We start from the raw sequence: 25,165 nt of genomic DNA, 5'->3' as shown, positions 1-25,165 counted from the left end.
CACCAAATATTTATGCCACTTTTACTAGAGCTTGTGTAATTAATTAAAAATTAGGTAAATTGCTAAATATGAGAGTAGAAGAAGGTTGAATGCTTTGGAAACACTTCAAGTTTGAAAATGGAATCAGCTATGGATGAGAAAACTGTAGTAGACTAAGGAAAACAAAAATCTCTAAACATTCTGCCCTTAGATTTGTTCAAAAACTTATCACTCCACTTTTAAGAAACTAAAACTAGAAATGATAGAAAATAAATTACGAATGTGATATTTTCAAGAAAAATGAAAGAAACTTCAAGTCAACGGTCCCATATGCATAGAAAAGGCCTTGATCCTATATCCAACAATCAATAGATGAATCAGTATTGCTTATGTTTTAAGTTAAAATAAATTATCAAAATTGTTCTTGTATGCTTCATTTTTTTAAAACAATTATCTTCTTTAACTGATTTTTTTTTCCATTAATCAACCCACTATATGTTCCAGTTACATCATTCAAGAAGGTAGATATGTACCAGACCAAACAGGTAATGTAAATGACATTCTGAACATGCCACTTGAATCGGCAGAACAGTACTCCATCTACAAGGTGTGACCACCTCAATATTTAACTACCAATTCACATGTGGTCCAAAGGGCTTATTGTTGCTTTTTAGAATTATTTTTTATTTTTACTGGTTTGAGCGAGGGGGTCCCTCTATGTTGCACAGGCTGGCCTTAAATTGTTAGCCTTGAACTGCTGGTCTCATGCAATCCTCTTGCATCAGCTACTGCTGTGACCACAGGCATGTGCCACTGCACCCGGCATTGTTTTTCTACAACTCTACCCTGTGCCAATTTCTCTGTATTCCAGTCACCACCCCAGTATCAGCAACTTTCCAGCAGCACTGCCCAACAAAAATACAATATGAACCACATATGTAATTTTAAATTTTATATTAAATAGTAGCCATGTTAAAAAAAAAGTAAAAAGGAACAGATGAAATTAATTTTGATAATAAATGTTCATTCAGCCTATTCCAATTATTATCATTTCTACTTGTAATCAATATAAAATATGTTAATGATATACTGTCTTGAAAATCCATTGTGTAATTTACATCACAGCACATCACAGAGAGACTAGCCATATTTCAAGTGCTCAGTAGCAACATGCGGCTAGTGACAACTGTATTGAACACCTGACAAATCTTGCTCTTGTTATAGTCCCATCTTTAATAATTATTGCTTTTGCTTTATCTTCACAGGTAATATCTTGGTGCAGCCTCTGGTTATTCCTTGCCTGGACCATGGTAACATCTTCCCCTTGAGATTACTCCTCTCCATCACTGGTTAATCTCATTTCTAATCTTGCTGACAAAATCACATTCTCCACTATTCACCTTGACTGCACTATCTAGGATTCTGTCATGTCATCTTTCAGTGGATCAAAACAAAGCCATGATCTTCTTCATCAAAGAATTTGATTAGAGAGCCCTAGGCAATCTTACTTTTTGTATTTACTCCTGCTTCTTTCATAACCTTATTTTATCTCTCAAGCTATTATTTCAAATTTCTGCAACCACCACGCCCCCTCCAAAGGAAATCACTGGGTAACACAACGTAACGTATCAGAGCACTCAGGCTTGGAGATCAAGCTGCCCACGTTCAAAACTTGCATCTGTTGCTTGCTACCTCTGTGACTACAGCAGTTATTTACATCTTCATGAAGAACCAGGTGGGCTCCAGGGAAACAGATTCTGAAATGGAGGTTTCCATGCAGGAGGTTTACTAGGGAGTGCCCATGAGGTCAAGCCCAGTGGAAAGGAAGGGAAGGAAGCAGGATTGTGCAGAGGGAGAAGTTCAGCTGCCATGCAGTCTCAGGAAAGGCCTCAGTCAAACCCATAGTTGTGTCTACACCATCCTTACCTCCTAAGCTGGCTTTCTTCACCCCCAGGCCAACTCTATCCCCAAGACTCTGTTTCTATGATCTTCTTCTCCACCAGGAAGTCTTCCTCTCTCCTATACTTTCAGGTCCTCTTTCTCTCCTTGAACTTTCTCATTACACGAATCTCTCCTATCCTTTATAAAAAAGTGAAATCCTCACTTGAGTCCACTTTCCTCAGGAGCCAAACATCTCAGCTTTCTCAGGTCTCATTCACTCTTTATTCAACGTCTACTCTGTGGGTTCCAGTCATTTAATAAAACTTCATATTCACTGATTATTTACTGTGTGTGAGGTATTACGCTAAGCACTCTAGCTATAGTATCTTACTAAATCCACATGTGCACACTAGAAAGTGATTGTCCGGGTCTTCCTTCAGGAATTAAGGGCTGTTACTTCAGCAAATGGATGTGCTCTCATCAGAGGGCCTCAGCTGTCCACCTCTTTGGGGGATGGCCTTAGCTGAGGAGAGTCCAAGACCACACTACACCGCCTTCCCAGATAGCACACATCCAGCAACTGTTCATTTTACAGTATATGTACATTGCATGCAGCAGTATAAAGGCCGAATGTCCTCACCCACGCTCAGAGCAACTCTCAAGGGTCAACCCAGCTTCAGAGCATCCAATGGGTTCAACTGAGGCCTTTCTTGAGACTGCCTTACAGCTCAACTTCTCCCTCTGCCCAATCCTGCTTCCTTCCCTTCCTTTCCACTGGTGTTGATCTCATGAGCACTCCCTAGTAAACCTCCTGCATGGTAAACTCCATCTCAGAATCCGTTTCACTGGTACCCAGATGGTTCTTTATGATGACATAAATAACTGCTATAGTCACAGAGGTAGGAAGCAACAGATGCCTGTTTTGATCCTGGGCAGTCTGACCCCACAAGCCTGAGTGCTCTGATCCACTATGCCATGTTACCAAGTGATTTCCTAAAGGGCCACCTATTGAATGCTTTTAAATTCTAATTTTACTGGAGCACTCTGCTGCATTTAATACTAAATGCAGTATTAAATGCTTCTTCCTTCCTTGAAACTTTCTCTTCCCTTGGCTTTGGTGTCTGCACAACCTGCTAGCGGGAACTTTATGACCCTCCTGGATTTCCTCAGGCCTCCACACTTGGCCCATTGTTTTGCTCCCTCTTCACATGCAGAGGGTGACCTCATCCACCCTCATAGTTTCACTTATTATCTCTCTCCTCCCATGTTTATAGCTCTCAGGATTCAGAGTCCTGTGTCTTCTACTTAGACAGAGACCAGCCTTTCTTACTAGTGTTTACGCCCAAAGCCCAGCACAGTGAGAATCACAGTCATAGGTGCTCAGTATGTTTGCAAATGAATGACTGAATAAGAAAATTCACTACCAACTTTCTTCTAGCTACGGCACTCAGACTTCTCCCATTGTTGTGAATGGTCTCCTTACTCAGCAAGCTCTTAACGCTCCCACACTCTCCCACAGGATCCCTTCCTAAGTGTGATGCAATAACTACAGTTTCCTTTTCACTCATCAACCACATTTACCAAGTTGCTTGCATGTAATATATGTCATTTACCAATTTTCTCATTCTATCTGTGTAATTATTCAGTGTAATTCCTATTTCTGTCTACATTATTACTTTGTTCATAAGATAATTTTAAGTCTACCACACTAAAAATGTAATATTCAGAAGAGAAAAGTAGAATTTCTACTATGTTCTTACCTTTGGAAATCAAATTACTGAAATGAAAATCAAGTAGCCAACTTCCATCAGTAAACAACTCAAAGAATGACTGGTTTTCCCTTCAGCTGCTGGAAGCTGACCAACACAATGCACAACAACTTTATAATATAGATAAACTTGCTCAGGAATATTAAACACCATCCAGGTGTACAAAAAAGTACCGGAATATTTCATTATCAGCCATAACCATGCCTTATCTCTTATGTTACTTTTCAATCCATAACATTTCTTAATACCTTTTTTAATCTGAAGAGTCCAAAATAGGAAGCCTTTTTGTTTTATATAAAATACATGATGTCAGGGTGAAATGGTATCTTATTTAATAAAAGCCGTTCACTCCCCTGCTAGGCTACAACATAATAAGTGTAAGTAAACACATGTAGTAGTTATGCCTATGTATTATATTGTCTCTTCCCTTGACCAACATTTTGGTAGCTTCTTTGATTCTGGATGGACTGACCATGGTGCTAACGAGATCATTGAGGTTAATCAATGATTTATGTACACAGAGAGAAAAACAAACCTCTTACTCATTCCCAGAACTGCACTCTTAATTTCAAAATTCTGTGGATACAACAAATTCACCTCACTGACGAAATGACAGCTTAAAGCAGATGCCTGTGGGTGAGCGAGTGGTCAGTCACATCAACATCATTTGCCACAAAATCATTTAAAAGTAAGTGAAACAGCACATTCATTAAGTGTATGATCAAAGAATATTCACCAATAACAATGGCTTAGTTTTACATGATTGTTCCTATTGTGCACCTCAGTGTAGATTCATCAAAGTCCTTGAAGTTAAATCAGGATTCTCCTACACCCCAATTACAATATTTGTATTGCCCCTTTTGTTGAAAAGTAACTCATATCTGGAGTCTTGTTCCAAGTCAATGAAAAAGGCAGCATGGTTTGCTCTCCACTTGGTTGCATGGTTTACTACAGCAACACGCATCCTGAATCCATAACCTAGGAGAGGGCAGAATCCAACATACTAGGTAGACGATGGCCCAAGAGGTATGGAGGGGTAGCTGCTCAGCCAAGTTCTCTTGATGGCTCAGCCTATGTCTTGAGGCTAGATTTGCTCTGTTATGAGTGACTTAATAGATTACCTCTTTCAGAGGGAAACCTGTGGTCAAATGAATAATAGAGTTTAGCTGAGAATCTATATGGGAAGAAGGAGGGCTGGGAGAAAAGGAGAGGGCAGGGAAGAGGGAGACACAGGGAGTGAAGGAGAGGGACAGGGAGAGGGAGAGGCAATGGGAGAAGAAAAGGAAGAAGAAGTAAAAAAGTAAAATGGGTACGGAAAGCAAAAGTGAAGCAGTTGAAAAATGAAATCACTAATATCTACCTATTCAGGGGTCTTAGGAACTTTATGCACTTCACCTATTTCAATGTGGTAAGTGTGGGAAATTTACTTTTCTTATGATTAGTCCTAAATCAAACTGAGACACCTCTGCATCTTACTAAAGAAACACAATAGTATAATAATAATAAAAAAAATTACAAAGTACTTTAGTATTTACAAAGTGTTTCATCTGCATTTTCTGACTTGATCCTCACAATGACCTCATTTTATTATCTACATTGACTGATAAGCCACTTAAATTTGTAAAGAATACATTTCAAAGCAAGCAAATGCTGGGTCAAAATATATATTATTATTGGTTCAAAAATATACTTTAGAATTACCTTCTATTTAAGTTTTTGGAGCTGAGCCGATTCTATTTTAGAACAACATACTATAAACCTAAAGGAGCCAAGAACGAATTAAATTTCTATGTTCTCCTCCTGTCTATCTAAAAAGAAATTATTTTTCTTTTCTTTCCTTTTTTTTTTTTTTTCTGGAGACAGATCTCACTCTGTTGCCCAGGCTGCAGTGCAGTGGCACCATCACAGCTCACTGCAGCCTTGACCTCCCAGGCTCAAGTGATCCTCCCACCTCAGCCTCCCTAGTAGCTAGGGCTACAGGTACCTGCCACCACCCCTGGCTGATTTTTGTGTTTTTTGTAGAGTTATGGTTTTGCCATATTTCCCAGGCTTCTCTGTAACTCCTGGGCTCAAGCAATCTGCCTGCCTTGGCCTCCCAAACTGCTGGGATTACAGATACGAGCCACTGTGCCCGGCTAGAAATTAGTATTCTTGTATCCTTACCAAAGACATATAAAGTGTGATATGCCTTTAACAACTCTAAAATGTGGTGGTGGTGTTCATCAGATTTAACTTTAATGGTATACTCTGCTATTTAAAAACAAGATACCAAAAAACTGAATTAAAAAGATGTTACTTACAATGATCTACTTACAAAATGTTATGTGAGTCCCTCCACTAATATAATGTTCAGAAAATGCTAAACGTGCATTTTCTCTTAAATACCCTTTGGGAGTGAAGTTGCCAAAATGAAAATCACATAGTACCCTCTTTTCAGACAAATGTCACCAAGGATGATTGATTTGTTTGTTAGCCACAAGATGTGGGTCAGCCTCTTTATTTACAGTATGCATTAAGTTGCTCAGGAATCCACAGTGGTAGCTCTGAAAATGACACAGATGTGCACAGCAATACACTAATCTTTTATTATAATCTATAATCATATCTTCTTGGATGATATGATTTCCAAACTTCTGACCCTCTCTCCTCCCCCTGCTAAAAAAAAAAAAAAAAAAAAACCCACCCTGTTTTCCTCCCAGTCTTTCTTATCTCAGAAATAGCCTCCATATTTGTTAAATGAAATTCATTTGCAATCTTGATCTTTCCCTTTCCCACACCCCACATCAGCAATCTCTATCAATTCTATATTCACGTTATACACGGAATCCACCCTCTCCTCACCATTGCCTCAGCCACTACCCTAAACTAAGCCACCAACTGACTTCTCTCACATGGACCATTTCAATCAACTTCCTAACTGGTCTCCCTGCCTCTGCATCTGCCCACTTAGAATTTGTTACTCAAACAGCAACCCATTTTCAAAATGTAAATCAGATTGTATCACTTCCCTGCTTAAAAGTTTCCAGCAGCTTTCCAACATAATTGGAACGCGTTCCCAACTTCTTACCATGGCTTTCACAGTCCTACCGGATCTGTCTCCTGGCTACTTCTGCCTCTCCTTGAATACAACTGGACTCTCTCAGGCTTTCTTGTGAAGTAGGCACTCCATGTACTATTTATCATATCTTCCTGTTGATTTCCGTCATCGCATCATCACAAAATGATGTTGTTTCTTTACTTGCGCTGCTTTCTTTTCCCGATGGAAGGTGACCTATCACCAGAGCCTAGTCTATAAAAGAGATTCAATAAATATTTGTTGAAAGAATGAATAATTTATATGTCCTAACATTTTTATTTAAATCCTCAAGAACTATATGCCAAAGGTTCTAATTTAAACTTTAAACATTTCAAGGAAAGAACCAATCTACCTCTAAAAGAATGTAATTCCTCGTAACCTTACTAATAGCTAATATCTTTAAACCAGACTCTGTGCTAGTCATTGGCTTTAATCTTCCACCTACTTACCACATGCTACAAATAAGAAAAATAGAGTTTAGAAACATTAAATAACCTGTGCAAGTTCATATAAATAGGAAATAGTGAAGACAGGGTGGCAGGAAAACACAGCATTATTTCCATGGTGTACTGGAGGGCTTTCCATTCATTCATTCAACAAACTTTTATTTAGGACCTAGTAAATGCCACAGACTCAGCTTTTACTGAGTGAGATGTGGTCAGAAAGGAATACGAAATTGATTAAGTTGTAGTTCCTACCAGGGAAGTATTCAGACCTCCCTCTCCAGGCTACAGAAACAAGATTGCCTCATCCAGTGATAAGCACATTCCCTGTCTAGAACGAATCATCATGCAGAGGAGAGTTTATTTCAATTGGGATTTAGCAGAAGTGAGGGCTGGGAAAAACATATGCTTTCAAGAAGTGACTTTTGGAGTATTTTGAACACTCTGAAAACAATACACAGCAGGTCCTTGAATTATGTCATTTTGTTCCAACATTGATGAGAAAGAAAAATGATTTCCAGCTGGAGCCAGCCAACATCTGTGGAGAGTGTACGTTCTCCCTGTGTCTACGTGGGTTTTCTCTTGATAGTCCGGTTTCCTCCCACATCCTAGAGATGTGCATGTTGATTTGATTGATGTGTCTATATTGTCCCGGTCTGAGTCAGTGTGGGTGTGTGTATGAGTGTGCCCTGCCATGGAATGGCATCCTGGCCGGTGGGTTCCCACCTTATGTCCTGAGCTGCTGGGACAACCTCCAGCTACCTACGACCCTGAAGTGAAATAAGCAAGTAAATAATCTTACTTCTTAAAATTAATCTTTCCTAAATGTACATATAGCTCACAATTTTTTCCATGTTTAATATTAGAATTGTTTGGGGTCTTTATTTAGAAGCTTGTGGTGGTTTTATGACCAGAAGTATGCCGTAGGAACTTAACTCTTATTTATATCAATTAGCTTATGGTAAAATTAGTTTCTTTATATGTCATTTTGTTTAAAGTTACAGTTTCCAAGAACCTACTGACGACATTAAGTGAGGACTAATTGTATAATGAATGTTCAATAACTAGATTGGTTAAATAATTAATGAATTGACAGATTCAGAACACACCACACCCCAGCTCCTTGAGAACCCACTTACGGCAGGAAGTGTTACCAAACACAATGAGTCATTAATACTGTGTGGTTGGGTAAAAAAATTAGGTTCAGCTGCCACATTGCTTTAAATTGTATAGTAAGGATTCTTCCAAGCTTCAATTTTTTTAACTTGTTCTTTCTGGTTCCTTGCCTCGGCAAACCAATATTTTGGCTCCTTGAGTTTTCTTATATTTTATTTAATACTTGCAGAAACCCTAACAGCCCCACCACCATCCCTACTTGAACTTGGTTTTAGCTCTTCCTGGGAACTAGCTTCTTATCAGCTTAGCTTGTTCAGGCTGACTCCCAATACCTATGCTATTTCATTAGCGATTTAATAAATCCACTCCTAGATATCTACCACTAACCCATGGTTGGCCAGACAGCCAACAAGTGCTGTGCCAAAAGCACCATCAAAATAAATGGCAGAGGCGAGGCACAGTGGCTCACGCCTGTAATCCCAACACTTTGGGAGGCCGAGGTGGGCGGATCACTTGAGGCCAGGAGTTCGAGACCAGGCTGGCCAACATGTTGAAACCCCATCTATACCAAAAAATGGAAAAATTAGCCAGGCGTGGTGGTGTGCACCTCTAGCTACTCGGGAGACTGAGGCACAAGAATCACTTGAACCCAGGAGGTGGAGGTTGCAGTGACCCGAGATTGCACCACTGCACTCCAGCCTGGGCGACAGAGAGAGACCCTGTCTCAATAAATAAGTAAATAAATAAATAAATGGCACAAATGGTCCCTTGAACTGATAGGATTATGCAGGAGAGGAAATAGAGGGCAGGTGAGGGTTAGTCACACAGGTTTGCTGATGGAAACAAGCCACAAAGCTCTATGGTCATCCTTCCACTTCTCTTGCTTCTTGTGCACAGCCTTTGCAGCACGGCAGCCTCTCTTGTCTAAAAAGCTTCAGAAACAAACTCCAAAGCACATAATGACCTAGCTTTGCTCATTTCTCCAACTTGTCCCGCCATCTCTGCGTCCTCTCCAATCATACAATCTTCTTTCAGTATCTGGTTTATTCTATTCTCTGTCTTGCCAGCAGATCTTAGGATATTTTGTTGCCTTTACTTGAATCACTCTTCCCCTCTGTCCCCCTTCATTTCTGGTTAGCTTTTAGTTGTCCTTCTGGTCTCACGGTACACATTATTTCCTCCGGGAGCTTTGTCTAACAGCCTCTATCAAGCAAAAAAGATACTGTTGCTATGTGATCTCAGAGTTCCTTAGGCCTCTCTCACCTTTCAGAGGTTTTTAATAATTACTTATTTCATTGTCCATAATCTCCCCTGTACTATAAATTGTGTGAGGGCAGGAATCTTGTCTCTCATGGCCCCTAGTGTACCCTAGCACCTAACAGCATTTGATACATAATGGAAAACTAAGTAAATATTATTGATTGAATGAATGAATACATAAATTCTTAGAGATCAAGCTATGCTCCTCAGTTGACATCTGATATGCTGCTATTTAAGTTGAACCTCAACAATTCAAAAATAACTTGCTCAAAATCTACACTTATTAAGCTGCAACCCCTTCCATAATTGCGGGAAACAGTTGATGGTTGTGGATTTATGCAGGTATGAGAGCAATGTTGCTGAGCTTGATGAAGAACCCATCACCACTACCTACTCCTGCCAGTTTATATGGAGATACGGGTTGTAACCAAAGAAACGTGGAATGCAACAGTACTGACTTCGAAGTCCTGAGTAGATGAATTAGACTTGGTTTATTGCAATTGAACTAAATTTAAATGGCTTAAATGGGAAGGGAAGGGAAGGGAAGGGAGGGGAAGGGGAAGGGGAAGGGGAAGGGGAAGGGGAAGGGGAAGGGGAAGGGAAGGGAAGGGAAGGGAATGCCTGTAATCCCAGCTACTCGGGAGGCTGAGGCAGAAGAATCACTTGAAACCAAGAGGCCGAGGTTGCAGTAAGCCAAGACCACGCCACTGAACTCCAGCCTGGGTGACAGAGCAAGACTCTCTTTCAAAAAAGGGAAGGGAAGAGGGAGAGAGGCAGGGAGGGAGGGAAGGAGATTCACTATTTCAGTAAGGCCAAGAAAATGCTTCATGACTTATTTCTAATTGGCTCCTTGTTTCTGAAGGACAACCACTTTCCCCTAACACCCTTTGGCCAGGATTAGATGTTAATCACTGCCGATTTCTTAGTCTGGTACTCTTCAGTAAAGAATGAAAGCTGTAAAGCAGGCATGCTGCCTTATTAAAGAGGAATTTTCTCAATAGCCAGTTCTCCGAATACTGTTGCCATCCTGTTGCTCATCCCCACTGCCCTGAACTAGCACATTCAAGAATAATTCTTAGTCTTCATAGTCTTGTCTGAGGAACACTTTCTAACGTGTGAGTTTTGTGCAGTAACCCAGGGATAGCTAGAGAAAACCCTTGATTAAATGGTAAAAATAAGCCGGAGATGGTGGCTCAAGCCTGTAATCCCAGAGCTTTGGGAGGCAGAGGCAGGCAGATCACTTGATGTCAGGAATTCGAGACCAGCCTGGCCAATGTGGTGAAACCCTGTCTCTACTAAACAGAAATTATCTGGGTATGGTGGCACATGTCTGTAATCCCAGCTACTCAGGAGGCTGAGGCAGAAGAATCACTTGAACCCAAGAGGCAGAGGTTGCAGTCAGCCAAGACCACACCACTGCATTCCAGCCTGGGTGACAGAGTGAGACTCCCTCTCAAAAAAACAAAAAAAAAAGAAAGGTAAAAATAAACTGGAATAGAATGAAAAAACAAAACCATGAAAAGATCATTCATTTGGGTAACCTAAATTGTCTGAGGGGAAAAGTCAGCTGAACCACTTAGTTCCAGGGTTATTTATGCTTTCCATCCAGCACAGCACTCCTCACAGCAGGAAAATCACTCTCATTTTTGAGGTGTTATAACAGATGTTACATGATAAGAGATTATTCATTTGAATGAAAATCAGAAAAACTGATAAAATAACTGATAAAAATCATTTTAATGTAAAATTCCCAAATTGAAAAAATGTAAAAGTTTTTGTTCTTAACACAACCATTAAAAGTTGTATACTGTGAACTAATGGATATTTTAAGTTTAAACATGTATTTGGTAGTTATATCAAATTATTTTTATATATTGCATATATCCACCCATCACATTTTACAGGAAAAAAATTGGCAAACCTGTAATAATCAGTGTGTACATGGGAAAATAATAGTTTCCAGTGAAAAAGATCTGCACTGGTTCTCAGATTTTCCATATTCTTGGGCCCAACTGGCTGGCAGTCTATTTTTAAAATACTAATTAAGTAATTCAGAAAATTAAGCATCATTTGCTTTTTTAAAAATTTGTTGGTTTTTTTTTTGCTGTTGTTTCTGATATGAGTTGGGCACTCTGCTGTTTGGTGTGTTTTTCTTTATGGCTGTGTTTAATTCTTAAAAATTTGCAAGATGAGCATCATTATTCCCATTTTATGTACAAAGAAACAGAGATTCACTTGAGTGACTTGTCTAAGGGCACAGAAGTAAGTCACACAGTAAATGGCAGAGTTTGACTCCACACTGAGGTCTAAGTAGTTCCTGTGCCCAGTCTTTGGGCCTCACAGCTTCAAGCAAAATACTGCCACCAGCTGGCGAGTGAACTATTGCCAAATGGTGAATTTGCTCTCCAGTGGTCTCAGCTCACAGCCCCCTTAAAAAAAAAAAAAAAAAAAAAAAAAAGCCTGTCTGTCACAGGAAGGAGATTCAAACTCTGAGTAGATAACTAAACTAAGTGACTTTTAAGGTCATTGAGGACACGGAATTATTATGCAATGTCTTTGCCTGTCTCAGAAAATCGCATGGCCTTCCAGATAAGTGTTCAAGCTAAGAAGAGATAGAAAAAAAATCTTCCTTCTGTATTAGTCTTAGAGAATGGGATGAGCTATTTGTAAGTAAGCATTATTCTAGCATCTCTGATCTTAGAATTAAGGAAATCATGTCCATATTGTTTGTTATAGGTTGAATTGTGTCTCCCAAAACAATGTTGAAGTCCTAACTCCAACCCCCACTCCCTGTGAATGTGATCTTATTTGGAAAAGGGACCTTTGCAAATGATCAAGTTAAGATGAGGTAATACGGGCGGGCCAATATGACTGCTGTTTTTATGAAAATGGGAAATCAGGACACAAAGAAAGATAGACATAGAGAGAACACGGTGTGAACATGAAGGCAGAGACCAGGGTAATGCATCTACAAGCCAAGAAATGCAAAAGGCATGCCGGCAAACTATTAGAAGCTAGGAGGGGCCGGGCGCAGTGGCTCACGCCTGTAATCCCAACCCTTTGGGAGGCCGAGGTGGGTGGATCACCTGAAGTCAGGAGTTTGAGACCAGCCTGGCCATCATGATGTAACCCCATCTCTCCTAAAACTATAAAAATTAGCTGGGCATGGTGGCAGGCGCCTGTAATCCCAGCTACTTGGGAGGCTGAGGCAGGAGAATCACTTGAACCTGGGAGGCAGAGATTGCAGAGAGCCGAGATCATGCCATTGCACTCCAGCCTGGGCAACAAGAGCAAAACTCTTTCTCAAAAAAAAAAAAAAAAAAGGAAAGGAAAAAGAAATATAGAAGCTAGGAGGGAGGCATGGAAACGGTTTTCCCTCAGAGACTTGAGAGGGAGCTAACCCTGCTGACACCTTGATCTCACTTTTGGCTTCCAGAACTGTGAGACGATACATTTCTGTTGTTTAAGCCATCCAGATTGTTGCTTATTGTTATGGCAGCCCTGACAAACTAATACACTGCTAACTGTTTGCCTTTTTGTTTTTTAAACAGCTTTATTGAGTAATAATTCATGTACCATACAATTTGCCCTTTTAAAGCATAAAATTCAATGTCTTTTAGTATATTCATAGGGCCGTGCCACCATCACCGCAATCTAATTTTAGAACATGTTTATCTCCCCTAAAAGAAACCTGCTAGTGGATAAGCAGTCAGTCCCTATTCCTCCCTCCTAAGCCCCAACCCCCAGCCCTAAGCAACCACAAATCCACTTTCTGTCCCTATAAATTTTTCTCTTTTGAATAATTTATATAAATGGTATCATATATATAATATATGGTCTTTTGTGACTGGCTTCTTTCTCATAGTATGTTCAAGGGTCATTTGTGCTACAGCATGAATCAGTACTGTATTCATTTTATGGCTGAATGACATGCCATTGTACGAGTATTCCATATTTTTTAATTCATTCATTAGTTCAAGGGTTCCCAGTCCCTGGGCTGTGGACCAGTGCCCATCCGTGGCCTGTTAGGAACCAGGTCACATAGCAGGAGGTGAGTGGTGGGCGAATGCGCATTACCACCTGCGCTACACCTCCTGTCAGATCAGTGGTGGCATTAGAGTCTCACAGGAGCGCACACCCTACTGTGAACTGCACATGCAAGGGATCTAGTTTGCGTGCTCCCTATGAAAATCTAATGTCTGATGATCTGAGGTGGAACAGTTTCATCCCAAAACCACCAACCCCCACCCCCATCTGTGAAAAAATTGTCTGCCATGAAACCAGTCCCAGGAGCCAAAAAGATTGGGGACCACTGGATTAGTTGATAGACATTTGGGGTGTTTCCTCTTGTTGCTATTATGAATAATGCTACTATGAACATTCATGTACAATTTTTGTGTTCACATACATTTTCATTTCTCTTGGGTATATACCAAGGAGTGGAATTGCTGGGTCCTATGGTAACTCTATGTCTAATATTTTGATGAACCGCCAAACTCATTTCAAAGCAGCTGCACCATCTAACACTCCCGCCAGCAACATAGAAAGGTTCCAACTTCTCCACATTGTTTCCAACACTTGCTATTGCTTATCTTTTATATTACAGCCATCATCATGGGTGTGAAGTAACATCTCATTGTGGTTTGGGCTTGTATTTCCCTAAAGAATAATGATATTGAGCACCTTTTAATGTACATATTGGCTGTTGGCTCTTTGTATACTTTTTTTTTTTTTTTTTTGAGATGGAGTCTCGCTCTGTTGCCCAGGCTGGAGTGCAGTGGCACAATCTCGGCTCACTGCAATCTCCGCCTCCTGGGTTCAAGCAATTCTCCTGCCTCAGCCTCCTGAGTAGCTGGGACTACAGGTGCCTGCCACCACACCCAGCTAACTTTTTGTATTTTTAGTAGAGATGGGGTTTCACCATATTGGCCAGGCTAGTCTCAATCTCCTGACCTTGTGATCCACCTGCCTCAGCCTCCCAAAATTCTGGGATTATAGGCGTGGGCCACTGCGCCCAGCTGGCTGTTTGTATATTTTCTTTGGAGAAATGTCTATTCAAATCTTTTTTTTTTTTTAAGTTTTACTTTAAGCTCTGAGATACATGTGTAGAATGTGCAGGTTTGTTACATAAGTATACATGCGCCATGGTGGTTTGCTGCACCTATCAACCCGTCATCTAGGTTTTAAGCACCGCATGCATTAAGTCTTTGTCCTAATGCTCTCCCTCCCCTTGCTCCCCAACCCCCCAGCAGGCCCCAGTGTGTGATGTTCCCCTCTCTGTGTCCATGTTTTCTCATTGTTCAGCTCCCACTTACGAGTGAGAGTATGTGGTGTTTGGTTTTCTGTTCCTGTGTTAGTTTGCTGAGAATTGGGTTATCTCTTGTTGTTATTATTGAGTTCGAGTTCTTTATATATTATGGACACAAATTCTTTATCAGATATAGGATGTGCAAATATTTTCTCCCATTCTATGTATTGTCTTCACTTTCTTGACGGTATCATTTGCAGCACAAAATTCTTCACATAGTCCATTGTATCCACCATTTTATTTTGTTGCTTGTATTTTTGGGGTCATAAATAAGGGATCATTGCTAATCCAAGGCAACTCCTTCACTTCCTTCTAAGAGTGTTATCATTTTTGCTTTTACATTTAGTGCCATCATCTGAGTTACTTTTTTGTGTATGTAGTGAGGTAGATCTATAATGTCATCCTTTTGCATGTAGATGTCCAGTTGTTCCTGCACTATTTGTTGAAAATACTGTTCTTTACTCATTAAATTATCTTGGTAACACTATTAAAATCTATTGCCATCAATATCAGGGTTTACATCTGAAGTTCAAACCTATGCCATTTTTTATACGTCTACCGTTATGCCAAAACCACGCTGTCTTGCTTACTGTAACTTTGTTGTAAGTTTTGAAATTGGGAAATATGAGTCTTCTAAATTGTTCTTCTTTTTCAAGATTGTTTTGACTATTTTGAGTCTACTGAATTTCCATACATATTTTAAGATTGGCTTGTAATGTTCTACAAAAAGGCAGCTTGGATTTTGATAGAGATTGCATTGAATTTGCAGATAAATTTGGGAAGTATTGTCATCTTCACAATATTAAGTTTTCTCATCCATAAAAATGTCTTTGCATTTATTTAGATCTGCTTTAATTTCTTTCAACAATATTTGTAGTTTTCATTGTGTAAGACTTTCACTTTCTCTGTTAAATGTATATCAAAAGTATTTTATTGAGTAATAAGAATGTATTAAGATGGTGAATAGGAAGCAGGACTAGCTTGCAGCTCCCACTTGGATGGACAGAGCAGCCTGTGGAGACTCACATCATGAACTTCTGCTCTGAGAAATACCGCAGGAACATACCTGGAAAGCTGAGAATCCACAGACCCTTTGAAAGAACTGGATCACTGCTGCAGGCTCCCTGAGATGCCGAGAAACTGTGAGTCTTCTTGCTTTATCAACAGAGAGGCTCGTGGTCTGGAGCAAGTTCTCAGCCCTGGTCATCAGCTGCCTGAAAATAGATTTGGTGCTGTTGGGGGAACACAGTGGGAGTGAGACCAGCCTTTAGGACTGTGGGCTGAGTGGGAGTGGGGTGATGCCTGTGACTGCCAGCTGTCCCCCACTTCCCTGCTGAGTCCTGTATGACTCAGCAGAGGCAGCCATAATCCCCCTGGGAATATAATTCCATTGGACTGGGAACCACATCCCCATCCCCCACAGCAGCCACAGCAAGACCTGCCCAGAGTGGATGAGCTCAGACACACCTATCCCTACCCCCAATTAGTGGTCTTTCTCTACCCACCCTGGTAGCCAAAGACAAAGGTCATTATTTCTTGGGAGCTCTATGGCCCTGTCCACCACCTGAGAAACCTGAATACTTAAACAGGTGTCCCTAGGGCAAGTTCGTATCCTCCCTATAGGACCGCAGCTGATGAGTTCTTGAAAGCGCCACCTCTTGGCTGGAGGCCAACCAACACAAAACCAGCACACTAAACAAAAACACAACCAAGGACCTTCACAGAGTCCACATCACTCCCCTGCTACCTCAACCAGAGCAGGTGCTGGTATCCACGGCTGAAAGACCTGAAGACCAATCACATCACAGGACTCTGCAGATGCTCCCCAGTACCAGCCCAGAGCCTGGTAGCTCCACTGGGTGGAGGTCAAAAACAGTCACCACAATTCAGCTCTCAGGAAACTCCATTCCAAAGGGGAGGGGGAGAATGCCACATCAAGGGAGCACACTGTGGGACAAAAGAATCTGAACAGCAGCCTTTGAATCTCAGATCCTCACTCTGACATAGTTTACCCAAATAAGGAACTAGAAAAACAATTCTGGTAATATGACAAAACAAGGTTCTTCCACACCCCCAAAAGATCATACCAGCTCACCAGCAATGGATCCAATCCAAGATTAAATGTCTGAATTGCCAGAAAAGGAATTCAGAAGGTTGATTATTAAGCTAATCAAGGAGGCACGAGAGAAAGGTGAAGTCCAACTTAATGAAATCAAAAACGTGATAAAGGATATGAAAGGAAAATTCTCTAATGAAATAGATAGCACAAATAGAAAACAGTCACAACTTCTGGAAATCAAGAACACATTTAGAGAAATGCAAAATGTACCAGAAAGTCTCAGCAATAGAATCAAACAAGCAGAAGAGAGAACTTCAGAGATCGAAGACAAGGTTTTTGAATTAACCCAATCTGTCAAAGAAAAAAAATTTTTAAAAATGAACAAAGCTTCCGGCTGGGCATGGTGGCTTACTCCTGTAATCCCAACACTTTGGGAGGCTGAGCCAGGCAGATCATCTGAGGTCAGGAGCTTGAGACCAGTCTGACCAACATGATGAAACCTCATCTCTACTAAAAATACAAAAAAAAATACAAAAAAAAAAAATACAAAAACTAGCCAGTTATGGTGGTGCATGCCTGTAGCCCCAGCTACTCAAGAGGCTGAGGCAGGAGGATTGCTTGAACCCAGGAGGCAGAGGTTGCAGTGAGCTGAGATCGTGCCACTGTACTCCAGCCTGGGCAACAGAGCGAGATTCCATCTCAAAAAACAAAACAAAACAAAACCTACCACCACCACCAACAACAAAAAAAACCTTGTAAGCTTTATTTAAAAATGTTTGCAACAATAAACTAAAATATCTACATTGGAACCATGGTAGCTGGAAGTATCACTAGAAATAATCCAGTTCAGCTCAGCTGTGGTGGCTCATCCCTGTAATTTCAACACTTTGGAAGGCTAGGGTGGAAGGATAGCTTAAGGCCAGGAGTTTGAGACCAGCTTAAACAACATAGCAATACCACAACTGTAAAAAAAAAAAAAAAAAAAAAAAAAAAATTTTTAAATTAGCTGAGCATCTGAGCATGGTGGCACATGCCAGTAGTCCTAGCTACTCAGGAGACTGAGGCAGGAGGATTGTTTGAGCCCAAGAGTTTGAGGCTGCAGCTGCCATGATCATGCCACTACACTCCATCCTGGAGGATAGAGTGAAACACTGTCTCAAAAAAGAGATATAATCCAGTTCAAATTCATCCTCATTTCATGATAAGTGTTTGAGGTGATGAATATGCTAACTCCCCTGATTTGATCGTACACATTGTAAACAACTATATTATGAAATATCATACTGTACCCCATAAATACATATGATTATTATGTGTCAATTAAAATTCATTTTTAGGCCCAGTGCAGTGGCTCGTGCCTGTAATCCCAGCACTTTGGGAGGCTGAGGCAAGTAGATCACTTGAGGTCAGGAGTTTGAGACCAGCCTGGCCAATATGGTGAAACCATTTCTCCACTTAAAAAATACAATAATTAGCCCCGGGAGTGGCGGCGCACGCCTGTAGTCCTAGCTACTCACGAGCCTGAGGTGGGAGAATCTCTTGAACCTGGAAGGCAGAGGTTGCAGTGAGCCAAGATTGTGCCACTGTACTCTGGGCTACATATCGAGACTCTGCTTCAAAATAAATAAAATAATAAAATAAAATGTATTTTTAGAAATTCATCCTCATTTTAAGGATCTCTTTCATTATATACTAAGAATCCTATAGCTGCTGCCTAAATCATCAATGAAGGGGAAGATAACTAGCTCTAATTTTAAGAAAGTTCTTCCAAAGTTTGAATTTTTAAACGGCAAACACCTAGAACTTTATTCCCTGATACACTTATGCTTTCTGGGGCAATAATGAATGACTCACCCTCTTTTACATAATATCATTTCAGACATTTGAACACACCTTTGATGTTTCTAATTAGTCTTCTTTTCTCTGACCAGTTCTGTCTAATGGAACTTTCTGTAATGATGGAAATGTTCTAGAATCTGTACTCAGAGATGTCAATGGCCACATCAGCTCATGACTACTGTACTTGACAGAGCTGCTCTAGACTATCCCTCTGTTTCCTTAAATTATCTTGTGTAATTACTGCTAGACCTTAAGCAATTCCTTGCTGGACACAGTGGCTCATGACTGTAATCCCAGCACATTGGAAGGCTAAAGTGGGTGGATCACTTGAGGCCAGGAGTTCAAGACTTGTCTGGACAACATAGCAAAACCCTGTCTCTACTAAAAATACGAAAATTAGCTGGGTGTGATGGTGCGCGCCTGTAGTCCCAGCTACTTGAGGGACTGAGGCATGAAAATCGCTGGAACCCAGGAGGTGGAGGTTGCAGTGAGCCGAGATCACACCGCTGCACCCCAGGCTGAGCAATACAGTGAGACTCTGTCTCAGAAACAAAAACAAACACAAAACAACAACAACAACAAAAATCCTGATTACTCTCTTGTCTCCTGTGGATGTTAGTCATATATGGAAAACATAATATGCTTTTCCACCCGTGACCAATCAAAGCAGAATAAAAGGAGATCATTGTCTTCTCTGTAATTTAGGCTTACCTTTAATAATTTAGCTTACGGCTGTCTTAAGTTGTGGGGAAGTGAGCACTTGTAGTCCACTAAAATCCTTACGGCTCTTAGGTATATATTGCTGTTAATCCTGGTTATGTTTCCTCTCCTCCATTTGTACAGCTGAACTTTTAAATCAAGGCAAACATTTTGCAGGATCTTGATTCTGTCCTGTAGAACAAAGTGTCAGTTGCTGTTTTTCCTCTGCCTCAGTATTAAATTTGATAAGCTTGGCATCAGTGGCCTTGTCTAAGTCAATGATAAACATGTTTAACAGGACAAGGCTACAGGCAAAGCCTCGAGTCACAACACTAGAAACTCTCCTTGGTCAAGAGAATTTGGATTCAGTTGCTGAACCAGGTAAGACTCTAACTACATTTCTGGTCCAAAGTGGACAATTGACAAAGGAAGTAGTCATGCTCTTGATTGTGTAGTGATCACATGAATGTAACCATTCATCAAGCTGTGTGCTTTTCTGGTGTGTTTGTATGATGTAGCTCCATTAAAAATTAAATACCATGGTATTGTGTAATACTAAAAGCCAGCATTTCAATTTCACTTCAAAACTCTATTACAAAGCCTTTAGGCCCCAGGTCCCTTTTCCAACTCTGTGGAGCCACACTTCCCAAGGGGCAGATTTATTCTTTGGAGAAATGGAACAGAAGAGGCTCAAGACTCTCCTGATGCTGAGGAGGCCTTGGGTGAGGTAGGCAGGTGGCAGAAGAGGGATTCTGTGAAAGGGAACCCACTCAACTGTCAGATCCTGTCTCCTCCCACATATGTGATTCCCAGCATGAAGACATATGAGTAGTTTCTGCCCCAGACAGTGATTGGAAGATTTTTTTGAAGAAACTGAACCAAACCCACAGAAAAATACTTAACAAAGTTGGAAAAGATTGACTTGCTGCCTGATCATCTATGGTTTTACAATCACATTTGCAAATTCTTTCTGTCACCTGGAATGCAAGTTATCTGACTTTGGAGACTTAAAAGTGTATTTAAGGCCAGGCACGGTGGCTCACACCTGTAATCCCAGGACTTTGGGAGGCCGAGGCAGGTGGATCACGAGGTCAGGAGATCGAGACCATCCTGGCTAACACGATGAAACCCTATCTCTACTAAAAACACAAAAAATTAGCCAGGCGTGGTGGCACGCACCTGTTGTCCCAGCTACTTGGGAGGCTGAGGCAGAAGAATTGCTTGAGCTCAGGAGGCGGAGGTTGCAGTGAGCCGAGATCGCGCCACTGCACTCCAGCCTGGGTGACAGAGCGAGAGTACGTCTCAAAAAAAAAAAGTTTATTAAAATGTATGAAGTACTTTGCTAAATATTTCCTCCTCTTTGGGATTTGCTTCCCTTTGAACAGGGCTAGTTTGTTTCCTTTTCCAACTTGAAGATCATTTTCCTGTGACATAGACATGCAAAAATTAGGTAGCTCAGCCTCCCATTCTAATATGCTAACGGTATATTACCTACTCCTGGGCAGTGACCAATACCGTATTCTCCTACCTCTATACCATCATGATATTTTATTATTATCAGATGAATTATTTTATAGCAAAAAAAAGCTCAGAGAACCTTCATGGAATACAAGAGGTCTGATTGAAATCTACCAACAGACTAAATAGTTCTAAATTTTCTTTATTAGCTGGACACGAACTCAAATGGACATGAATGTGCTCTAATACATAATTTGTTCCCTCAAAGAGCATATCAAGCTGCATATCCCACAAGAACATGACCAGTGAAATCAAAGTTTAAGATACCAAAGCATTAGAATGTAGCCAGACTTCAACTGAACCCGGCAGCCCCCCACCTGGTTCTGGCTCTGGCTTGTATTTCAAGAACCCTCTTCTTTCCTTGTCTTCTCCTTCCCCATCATTTGCTGTTAATTACTAAAAACCTTCTGAACTGACTACTAAAATGGCAGCTTAATTGCCGCTCCTATATTATGATGCTATTACAATGTCCTCTCTTTGTTTTAATTGACAGTATTTATTGAACTCCTACCATGTTCAAGGCAAGGTGCCAGGTATACACAACAAGGAGAAAATACACAGAGTGGGAAGATCTCAGCTCTGCAGTCAGCTTTGCCATGAACTACCCGCGTGCCTTTGACTATGTTAACAACATTCACTGGCTGAGGGTTAGGCATGAGCAAATGTGCAGAAGAATGAAAGCACACAGTGCAAAAGAGAAATCTTTGGCTAAAAAAGAGGTAGCAATACAATTTGCAAATGTGATTGTAAAACCATTTTAAATAATCAGGCAGCAAGTCAATCTTTTCAAACTTTGTAAGTATTTTTCTGTGGGTTGGGTTCAGTTTCTTCAAAAATATCTTCCAATCTCTATTGTTATCTGACTTCAAGTGATCTGCCCACCTTGGCCTCCCAAAGTGCTGGGATTACAGGTATAAGCCACTGCACCTGGCCTTTTTAACTTTAAACATGTTTTAGAATTTGCCTAAAGATAAAAAGGTATCTTGGCTATTGTGAAGTGCTACAATAAACTTGAGGGAGCAGAAAACACAAGGTGGCGTATGCTGAGAGGTGATAGAGATGAGTGTTACAGAACTCTGAGTGAGGGAGAGTGGGAGAGATTTCTCTAATCTGAAGCAGAAATAAGACCTCAGAAAGAGTGGGGCTGATGGAGTGGTGCGGTGAGTCTTGAACCGGATCTTTAAATAAAGGGAGGGAATTAAAAAAAAAATAGCTAACATTCATTACACGCATCACATACTTCACATGGTGCATCTTATTGAATCCTCACAAACCCCCCATGAAGTATTATTATCCTCATTTCATAGATGAGGAAATAGCTCTCCAGAGAGAGGAGGGGGAAAGGCTTTCCAGGGAGTGAGCCAATCACCAGGAGCCAAGGAGTTTCATAATGCAAGGGAGCAAGACCGGCTGGCAGGGCATACATGGCATTCTCTCCTGTTACTATCCCAGCAGTGCTGGTTTCAGCATCCTATACGCAGCTTGTAGGTTAGTTATCCCATGTTCTCATTCTGTCATGGTCCCTTTCCTTTTGTGAGTACACAATAAGCAGCCTGTGTCCCTGAGTTGAATTACTTATCTTCCTAATAGTTTGAAAGTAACATTTCCTATCTTAGATTCTAGCCATTCATGTCCTTTTTCTTTAGACTTTCAGAATGTAACAGACCTCTAAGCATATGTACTAAAGACATTTTACCATGGCCCTCTTATGATGTCATGTAAGAACGTCAACATTTGGCAGTCACTTGCAGAGACAGCATTCATTAGACTAATAGCATGCTACTCTTTCTAACATTGGCTGAAAAATTCTATTCTTCTGCAAGAATGGATTAGGAGCTAAACCTTCAGAAACAAGGTGCTCACTCTTCAGGAAGAGCTTAGATACTATCTCTCTCTATGGAAATACAGAACTTAAATGTGGAATTAAAAAGCCCTACTAGGCCAAGCGCAGTGGCTCACGCCTGTAATCCCAGCACTTTGGGAGGCTGAGGCGGGCGGACCACAAGGTCAGGAGTTCAAGACCAGCCTGGCCAACATGGTGAAACCCCGTCTCTACTAAAAAATACAAAAAATTAGCTGGGCGTGGTGGCGGGCACCTGTAATCCCAGGTACTCAGGAGGCTGAGGCAGAAGAATCGCTTGAACCTGGGAGGTGGAGGTTGCGAGGTTGCAGTGAGCCGAGATCGTGCCACTGCACTCCAGCCTGGGCGACAGAGCAAGACTCCATCTAAAACAAAACAAAACAAAAAAACCTACTAGGTTTTATATAAGAGCATGAGAATTCGAAGTTGGGGTGAGTCTCCACAGAACAAATCTTGTCCAAAGGTCTAAATGTCGTTAGCCAAATATGTAGCAAAGAATAAAATACTAGTTAATTATAATTCTAAGCATACTCTACTACTAATTTTTAAATTATAATATTAACTAAACTTTTAAACAATTAGTAAAATCCAAATAGATAATCCAAGAAACAGAGTCTCGCTCGTCAGCTGGGCACGGTGGCTAATCCTAACACTACTGGGAGGGTGAAGTGAGAGGATCGCTTCAGCCAGTTCAAGATCAGCCTGGGCAACATAGTGTGGCCCTGTCTCTACAAAAAATAAACTAGCTGCATGTAGCTGCACACACCTGTGGTCCTAGCTACTCGGGAGACTGAGATGGGAGGATTGCTTGAACCCAGGAGGTGGAGGCTGCAGTAAGCCAAGATGGCACCATTGCACTCCAGTGGAAGACAGAGCAAGACTCTTAAAAAAAAAAAAAAAATCTTGTCAATTATTTGCTAGAGTCAGAGTTATGTACCCTGTTTTGTATTCTAGTCTTCATATTTATTTTATTTTTGTCTAATTATCAAATGCCAGTATAGTTAAAAGCTTAATTTAAGTAATTTCAAAAAGAAAGGTTTGGCTGCTAAGTTAAAGTCTGTCTACTCCATACCAACATACTTGTATATGTCTTACCAGTTCCTGGATGACTACTAGTTTAGAACCTTATTTCTCTTCAAATATCACTTTTAAAAGTATTCCCTACGAGTTTTATAGAAGATGCAGCTCTCCAGCATAGTGAACATAGTAGCCACAAGCACAGCTTCAAAAGTCAAAAAGACCAAGCCTGTGACCTGAACCTCTCAGACAATTATCTCATCTATCAAATAGGGACAATAGCATCTACCTCAGAAATCAAATGAGAACATGCATTAAAATCACAGCACACTAAACATAGCACGATTCAGGACACAAACTGCTCAATAAATGTGTAGTATGAAGCATGAGTTGGAATTTACCAAGTTGTTTTAAAACGTTTAGCAGAGCTTCCAGCAGCAGGTGTCACTCTCTCCCCAAGTGATGACAGGGAGTCACCTTTTATTGCTAATTCAGATGCTGGGCATTCCATGAGTACTAGGGAGTAAAAGGTAGAAGACAAAAGAATTCTTATAGGTATAACTAAACAGCACACTTTTTTTTTTTTTTTTTTTTTTTTTGTTGGGGTTTCCCACTCTTGTTGCCCAGGCTGGAGTGCAATGGTATGACCTCGGTTCATTGCAATGTCTGCCTCCCAGGTTCAAGTGATTCTCCTGCCTCAGCCTCCCAAGTAGCCGGGATTACAGACGCCTGCCACAACGCCCGGCTAATTTTTTGTATCTTTAGTAGAGACAGGGTTTCACCATTTTGGTCAGGCTGGTCTCGAACTCCTGACCTCAGGTAATCCACCCGCCTCAGCCTCCCAGAGTAACAGCACACTCTTTAAATTGACAGTTGTACATATTTGTGGAGCACACAGTGACATTTCAATACATATAATGTATACTGATTAGCATATCCATTCTCTCAGACATTTATCATTTGTGTTGGGAACAGTCAATATCTTCCTTCTAGCTATAGTCATCCTACAGTGGTATAGGAACATTACTGTCTCTGCCTTCCAACTGTTAATTTTATATTCTTTAACAAATCTGTTTCTATCCCTCTGTGCTCCCTCCCCTTCCCAGCCTCAAGTGTCCTCTGGTCTAGTCTACCTTTTACCCCTGAGATCAACTCTTTTTAGCTTCCACGAGTGAGAACACGCAGTATTTAACTTTGTTCCTGGCTTACCTCACTTAACACAATGTCCTCCAGTTCCTTCCATGTTGCCACAAATGACAAGGTTCCTTTTTTGTGGCTGAAAAGTATTCCATTGTGTATATATGCCACATTTTCTTTATCCATTTCTTTATCCACAACTA

At 40.8% G+C, this 25,165-nt stretch overlaps 1 long non-coding RNA gene across 1 annotated transcript; it reads right to left on the bottom strand.

Moving 5' to 3' along the window:
- Nucleotides 1–1,192: 1,192 nt before the first annotated feature.
- LOC129059130 (uncharacterized) lies at nucleotides 1,193–5,151 on the bottom strand. Its single transcript, XR_008524856.1, has 2 exons — nucleotides 2,501–5,151; nucleotides 1,193–2,058 (listed from the first exon to the last, which is right to left on the bottom strand). It is a non-coding gene; the product is annotated as an uncharacterized LOC129059130 (long non-coding RNA).
- Nucleotides 5,152–25,165: the final 20,014 nt, after the last annotated feature.

The sequence above is a fragment of the Pongo abelii genome, chromosome 3 (assembly GCF_028885655.2).
Source record: "Pongo abelii isolate AG06213 chromosome 3, NHGRI_mPonAbe1-v2.0_pri, whole genome shotgun sequence".
Lineage (NCBI taxonomy): Eukaryota > Metazoa > Chordata > Mammalia > Primates > Hominidae > Pongo > Pongo abelii.
The sequence above is the reverse complement of the archived record's forward strand: the minus strand, read 5'-3'. Positions and strand labels throughout refer to the sequence as shown.